Source organism: Prenolepis imparis, unplaced genomic scaffold (assembly GCF_030444845.1).
Source record: "Prenolepis imparis isolate NDT839.2.m4 unplaced genomic scaffold, iyPreImpa1.0 SCAF_5, whole genome shotgun sequence".
Classification (NCBI taxonomy): domain Eukaryota; kingdom Metazoa; phylum Arthropoda; class Insecta; order Hymenoptera; family Formicidae; genus Prenolepis; species Prenolepis imparis.
Window position 1 is genome coordinate 18,552,007 of NW_028141163.1, and position 8,084 is coordinate 18,560,090.

The following is an 8,084-nucleotide window of genomic DNA, read 5'->3' on the forward strand; positions in this document are numbered from 1 at the left end:
TCAGGTCCACGAAGAATAATACCAACATCCCCCCCTTTCTACTAATTCGCTTATTTATCAGGTAGTTTAACACATATACATTATCCATCGTCCCCATTCCCCTCCTAAAGCCCGCCTGATTCGGCGGAATCAGCCCCTTCCCTTCTATGTCTATCCTTAACCTCTCTGCCAACACCGCCGTATATACCTTGTACAACGACGGAGTCAGCGTAATTCCTCTAAAGTCCGAAACTTCTTTTCCTTCTCCCTTCTTCAAAATCGGCACCACCAATCCCTCACACCATTCCCCTATCCATCCCTCCCCCTTCCAAATCCTACTACAAATCTCCCATACCCACTCCTCCATTTTCTCCCCTCCGTACTTCCATACCTCCCCCGGTATCCCATCAATACCCACTGCCTTTTTCTCCTTTATTTTATTTATCGCCCTTCTTACTTCCTCCCTACTTAGTGCGCTCTCCTCATCCCCCCTTTGACCCCCACGCATCCCCCTCACCACCTTTGTGTCTACTGCTCCTAGTAAATCCCTAAAATAATTATCCCACATACTCCTCTCTATTCCTTCTTTTCCTTCTCCCTTCTTCAAAATCGGCACCACCAATCCCTCACACCATTCCCCTATCCATCCCTCCCCCTTCCAAATCCTACTACAAATCTCCCATACCCACTCCTCCATTTTCTCCCCTCCGTACTTCCATACCTCCCCCGGTATCCCATCAATACCCACTGCCTTTTTCTCCTTTATTTTATTTATCGCCCTTCTTACTTCCTCCCTACTTAGTGCGCTCTCCTCATCCCCCCTTTGACCCCCACGCATCCCCCTCACCACCTTTGTGTCTACTGCTCCTAGTAAATCCCTAAAATAATTATCCCACATACTCCTCTCTATTCCTTCAAATCTCCCATACCCACTCCTCCATTTTCTCCCCTCCGTACTTCCATACCTCCCCCGGTATCCCATCAATACCCACTGCCTTTTTCTCCTTTATTTTATTTATCGCCCTTCTTACTTCCTCCCTACTTAGTGCGCTCTCCTCATCCCCCCTTTGACCCCCACGCATCCCCCTCACCACCTTTGTGTCTACTGCTCCTAGTAAATCCCTAAAATAATTATCCCACATACTCCTCTCTATTCCTTCTCCCGTCTCCTTCCTCCCTCCCTTCCTTTCCCTTCTTACTATCTCCCACACCTGACCCTCCGTTTTCGCCTCCTTGGCCTTTTTTACCCACTCCTCGTTCTCTTCCTCTTTTTTCCTCCTGCACAGTTTCCCATACCCTCTTTTCATCTCTTTATAATCCATCCCCTCTCCTCCTTCCCTTCTCCATTTTCTCAACTCCTTTCTCACCTTTCTTTTCTCCTCTCTACACTCCCCATCAAACCACCCTCTCCCTTTCCCTTTGTTCCCCCCTCCGACCTTGTTACCCTTCTTCATTATCGTTACCAGTTTTTCCTTCATCCTCATCCAATCCTCCTCTAATCCGCTCTTCTCTCTTTGCACCTCCCCCAATTCTTCCCTGAATTCCTTTCTCCCCTCCTCAGACCAGTTCCACCTTTTCATACCCTTTTCTCTCTTTTTACTTCTATTAACTCCTTCCCCTCTGATACTTATTGTCACCGGCATATGATCCGAGTCCACTCTTACCCCCACCCTCATATACCCAACCCTTTCCCTCACTTCCTTGTTTCCTATTATATAATCAATCACTGAATTCCCATTTGGCCCCACATACGTCCAATCACCCTCTTCATCTCCTTCCATCCCTCCGTTGAAAATTTCCCATCCCATCTCCTCTAGTTTACTCACCAACATCCTTCCATCCGCATTCACTTTCTTGTCCTTTGACTTCCTCCCTTCCTCTATCCAACTTATCTCCTCCTCCCAAATCCGGCCCCCCCAAACTCCCTGTCCTCGCGTTGAAGTCTCCACCAATTATTGTCCTTGTATTTCCTCCTCCCTCCTCCATCCATTCTTCCATCCCCTTCAATTTTTCCACTATATCTCCATTTATATAAACTCCCACCATCCTCCATCTCTCCTTCCCCAATAAGACCGTCTTTTCCATCCTACCCTCCCTTTCTTCTCCCGATTTATTATCTACAGTTATCCCCTTCTTAACTCCCACCACCATTCCTCCCATAGCCCTCCCCTTCTTATTTCTTCTCTTAGCAAATTGAACCTCCCAAATAAATCCCTTCGGTAACCTCCCTTTTATCTTCTCCCACCCCTTTATATCCACCCAAGTTTCTATTAAAAAGACGATATCCTCTTCCCCTATCCTTTCCCAAAACTCCGTGTCCTTATTATTTAATCCCGCCACGTTCCAGAACATCACCCTCCACCCTTCTTCCTTTTTTCTACTCTTTCTATTTAACCCTGTATCCCTCTTGCTCCCTCCCCCTTTATCTTCTTCATCCCTTTCTCTCCCCTCTCTTCCTCCTACACCCCTTCCCCCTGTAACCGCTTCCCCTTTTTTTCCTCGCTCCCTATCTCCCCCTCCATCCTCTCACCCTTCTCTCCGCCTCTACCTTCCCTCCCCAAATCTTTCACCGTTCCCCCCTCCGACACAAGAACTTCCCTCCCTTCGTCCCACCGCCACCATTTTCCCCCCATCCAAATTTTTCCATATTTCACCCATGTCCTCCTCCCTTCTTTATCCTCTCTTCTCGCTATCTCTCTTAGTCTCCACATCATTTTCCTCTCCCTCCATGTGAGATCGTCCTCTATCCTTTCCTCCCTCCCTTTTAACCTCCTTTTCTTCTCCATTATCTCTCTCTTCATGTCTATACTCTCTAACCTCACCATCGCTATACTATATCCATCCTTATTTCTACCTCCTACCCTCCTCACATTCTCTATTCTCTCTTCCACTCCCAATTCTCTGAATAACTTTTTCACCTCCTCCTGTAACTCCCCCTGCCCTTCCTTGATCCCCTTTATTACTATATTCCTTCTCCTCTCCTCCCTCTCCTTCCTCTCCAGATTCCATTCCAATGCGCTCAGTTTCCCCATTAACTCCCCTATTCCCTCTCTCCTTCCCTCTCCGTTTTCCGCCCCCGCGCTCTCCCCCACCCCCTTACTTAAAATCCTCTCTGATTCCGACTTTTCCATTCTTTTCTCCATCTCTTTCAGCCTCTTCTCCAATTCTATCTTTTCACTCTCCCATCTTCTCTCCTTTTCGCTTAGTTCCTCCTTTAACTCCTTTAGTTCCCTCTTTATCTCCACTTGTCCTCTACTGCTTTCTTTAATCTCCTCTTTAATTTCATCCTTCATTCCCCTCAACCCCTCTAATAATTCATTTAATATTTCGTTTTTTAATTCCCTATTCATCTCCCTAATATAATCTTTCCACCCTTCCGGTCCCTCCCTCCTTTCCTCTTCCGGTCCCTCCCTCCTTTCCTCTTCCGGTCCCTCCCTCTTTTTCTCTTCCGGTGATCTTACTATTCTTCTACTTCTCCCGAATAACCTTTTCCTCTCCCCTTCCCTTTCTACCACTTTTCCTATTTCTTCCTCATCCCTTTCATCCCTTTTTCTTTTTAACACCTCTTCATTGCATCCTACACTCCCCTTTCTATCACTCGTCGGACTTTCCTTGATTCCCGTTTTCTCGTCCATATTCCCTTCTTCGTGCTCTATACTCTATGCTTATCTGTTCCTTATGCGCTGCCTATCACAATTTCCCTGTTCTCGTTCCGTACGCTAGCTCCCTCTCTTTATCCCCACGGTATTCAATTCCCTAGCCCCCCTTCCACTCCCTCCGCCACCCTCTTCTACCTATCAATCTGCTGACTCACCCAGCTGTCACTTTTCCCTGCTCTCTCTCACTCTCTCACTGCATTCTTACACTCTCTCTCCTTGCACTCGCTCCGCACCTATCCTCCTTGCATCCCTCTCACCCTTATTCCACACTTATTCCACTCTTAACACTCTTTTTCCTTTCTAATTCACCTCTCTCACTTTCACCTCAACTGTCACCGTTAACACCGGAAACGGAAGTCGAGAACACAACCAATATGTTTTTCGTCTCTCCGATTATAATTTGCAATCTAGATGATTGATGCAGCTTTTTCTGGCCAATTGTAGAGTATAGATTTTTGAAGTCTATATTCTTACCAGAATAGATTTTTAAAAATAATTTCTTATTATTTTGGAAAAGGTGAGAGTTTATTGCTTTCTAGAATTTTATAGAAATGTTCTCTCATGTATTTTACATTTTTGGAGTACTTTTCCTCGCAAGGATTGCCTTCTAAGGCTATAGTCGTGGCAAAAGCTGCAGCAAAAATTCCACAACATATTCCATCAGGTTGTGTTTGAACCTTTTCAAAAATGATGTCACTCGAGTTTACTGTAGGGTAACGAAGATGTATATAATTTTTTTCTTTAGCTATCAATTTATCGTATGTACAGCCAGGTAGACTATCGTACACGCGAAGTTTGGTGCCGTCAAAGGAAATACATCTCCAGTGATTACTACAATTCCCTCCAATTATTTGTAAGCTTTTATCACTACGACTAGCTTTAATCATGTGAGGGTATTCTATATATAGCACACTTTGCGTTTCGAAATGAGAAGTTTCTCTTATAATACGCAAAAATAGATCCAACGATTCATCGTTTAATTGACTTGTCACACGCAAGATATTGTCCTTTACCAAATAAAGAGGAGCAAATGTGTTTAACAGTTTTTCATTTCTTTTTATATCATCTTCAGATATAGCTCGTTCGTTATTTGTGTAGCTTATGATAATGCAATCATCATCTTGCTCTTTATTCAGAGCAATATCAGCAATATCAGTTATTATTGCTTCCATCGAAACGTTCGGTTTGAATCGTTTGCTCTCTTCTATGTCATTTTCACTTTTTATTATATTTGGTCTCTTTATTTGATTTATTGTCATTTTTTTTTTGTTGCTTCTTCTTTAGCTTCTATAATGTATCTTGGATTTCTGATTGGCATATGCCTATTGTGACGACTGTCCAAGATTTCTGGAAGCATTCGTTATAGAGGCGTGTTAAGAAAGGCAGCATTTGATTTCTCCAAAAAATATTGTCTGCCTCAATGCGCAATATTTTCATGCTTTGTGGAGTCCAAACAGCAAAAATACAATATTCTCGCCGTGTTATGTTCAATTGACCTTGAACTTGATAAAAATATCGATGATTTCGATTTATTTTATGTGCATCTTTTTTATCAAAAATACCTTTCAAAGAAGGCAATGTCTCTACAGCTATTTCTGCTGTCAAATGTTCAGCTGACAGAGGACATTTTATTTCCACTAGACCATTTTCATCAATAATTCCGTCAGGAGAAGCACCCAAGCACGGATTTTCAGTATCGATAAATAATCCGCAAGGTTCTATTTCTTTATTTAATTTTATAGCCAATTCTTTCCTTGCTACTTCTTCGTTCTCGCGACCATATTTTAGGGCTGTGGTATCAATGAACGAAGGATATAAAATGGCTTTTACTGTTGTTGCACAAGACGTTGTCGGTCTCATGCGACATACAGGTCCAAAATTGGATGCTGTTAACATTTCTCGTCTCAATGATAACCATAATTCCGAGTCCCTTTGGTCTCTCGTATCGAATTCAATTTTTTTCCAGTTTTTCGCATTTTCGGACAATTTTTCTAAATGATTTTGCCGAAGTTGCTCAAATACATCAGATGGAAGATCTGGTTTTTGAGACTGCGGACCATAATAACGATCTGTTCCTGTCTCTTGTTTGAATTTTTTTTGCCTTCCTTGCACTTGTCGAGATTCTCTGGTTTTTGCAACTTTTATTTGTCGTTGTTTTTCTAGTTTCTCAACAATGGGCGGAACAGTTTTATCCATGCTCTTATGCAATTCTGTAATGGCTTGTTGCGTATTAAATTGCATAGCTGCTGCCGCAACTCTGGCATTGTAAGAGCCTCGTTTACCAAAATGAATGCGCTTTCCACCAATTTCTTTGCAGATTATCGAATTAAACGATTCTGCAGGATTATTGGTTAAATTCAGCAATAAGCTGTCGGAATAACCGCTTAGATATGTGATAGCGCTTTCTATCTTTTGATATAAACCATGTATTTTCAAAAGTGGAACATAATTTTTGTTTGTTTTACTATCCTTCTCTTCGCATATATGACCGCGTGCTTCGCATCGCTTATGTTCGCCAAAAACATGGCTAGGAATGTTCAATATATCTTTCTGCAATTCCATAGCCTTACAATGTTGAGGTGTTTGTTGGTCTTTTCTTCGTAATTCGGCTGCCTTTTCTACCTCTTTTCTGATATGTTTTATGTTGTTTTTCACAACATTTCGTAACTCTGTAAAGCCACGCTGCCTCTGCGTTTTTGGCTGAGTTGTCTCTGCCACAGCTTTGAGCTTTTTACATAAATTGCGAAGTAAATGATTCGTGCATTCTATTTTTTTTACTGTAACCATTTGTTCACTATATAGTCTATTATCAATAATGGCCTGATAAACACTACTATCACCATCGGCAATAACTGTTTTAAAAATCAGCCCATGTATTTCGAGGCTACATTTGAAACCTTCCGCGATGGCATCGCTCTCCATCCTTGTGGAGCTTTCGTTGCGATCAAAATTTTTGTAGCATTTGTGAGCTTTTGGTTCAGTATCTTTTCGCTCTGCTATATCACATATTGCGCAAAATTTATTGCGGACACCGACGAAGAGAATCTTTTTCGTACGATAACCAATTATAGCTCCGATACCGGAAGGAGAATTGTAGGCACTGCCATACGATCTCTTCATCCAACTACCATCTGCTACAACTGTTATATACGGAATACCGTTTATAACTTCGTTTCTCTCAAGAGCGAGTTGCTTTTCAACTTCGCCAGCTATTTTATACTTTCCATGGCTGTTTTTTCAAAATGCAAGGAATATTCATGATTGCACATTGCTCATTCAACTGGGCATAGCCAATTCTTACTGTAACAGTTCCTGCTACAGCAGCCATACCAATATCTAATGTTTCTGGCTCTTCGGGTTCTGAGTAGATAGTGGCTTTAGTATGGCACATTTGGCACTGGAAAGTCAAATGCGTCTTAAACTCTTTGGTATCAGTCTTTATGAGTTTCCAATCTCTAAATTGGCACTCTATTCCTTGCATATGATTATTAAATGTTCTTTGGATTTCATTCCACATATGTGAAATGTCGACAATGCGACGGCCTTCAGGCAAGTCTTCTTGTATACAACAACTGTCTACAGGAGCTTTGTTGTCAATAACAAGAGAATTGTTATCATCGCAATTGTCATCGACAATGCGACCGTTTCTCTGAAGCCTTCCAGCCAAAAAGAAGAAGACATTGCGACGGCCTTCAGGCAAGATTTCTTGTATACAAGAACTGTCTGGAAGGGCTTCGTTGTCAATAACAACAGAATTGTTATCATCGCAATTGTTAACAATGCGACGGCCTTCACGCAAGTTTTCTTGTACACAAGAACTGTCTGAAAGGGCTTTGTTGTCAATAACAACAGAATTGTTATCATCGCAATTGTCATTTTGGTTATACATACCTTTATTTGACTCCAAGCATTGCATTACCTGGGTACTGATTTTCGAATCCATGTTGGGTGATCCCATTGATTTACAAAAATCGATGGATTCGTCATCAGTACCCTTGGTAATCTTTATAATGTTGGAGTTTTTAGCTTCTTGGGCCTTCAATTCCTGTAAAAATTGTCGCCTGCAAAGAAAAATAAATAGATTATTATATTATAAAATCTTATGCAAAGAAATCAAATGCCACATTTGTAACATGATTTCTAACAATTCTATATATTTAAAAATATTTTTTTACAAGTCTTTGTTACAAGTCTCTGAAAAATAAGTGCAATCCTTTGTCTATAAAATCTAAAATCGTAAATTTATAATAGAAATAATAATTAAAAAATTTTTTGACAACATAAATGCCAAATTTTTCACTAAACCAAAGCGCACATGATAACCGCATTTGGTATAAAATATTTTTAAAACAACCAGCACACGAATAGATCGCCTCTGGAATTATTTTTTAAAACAACCAGCACACGAATAGATCGCCTCGGGAATTATTTTCTAAAACAACCAGC

The 8,084-nt window shown here is 41.4% G+C and overlaps 1 pseudogene; it reads right to left on the bottom strand.

Annotated features, from left to right (window-relative positions):
• Positions 1-4,141: 4,141 nt before the first annotated feature.
• Positions 4,142-7,764, bottom strand: LOC145935894 (uncharacterized; annotated as a pseudogene).
• Between the last annotated feature and the right edge of the window lie 320 nt (positions 7,765-8,084).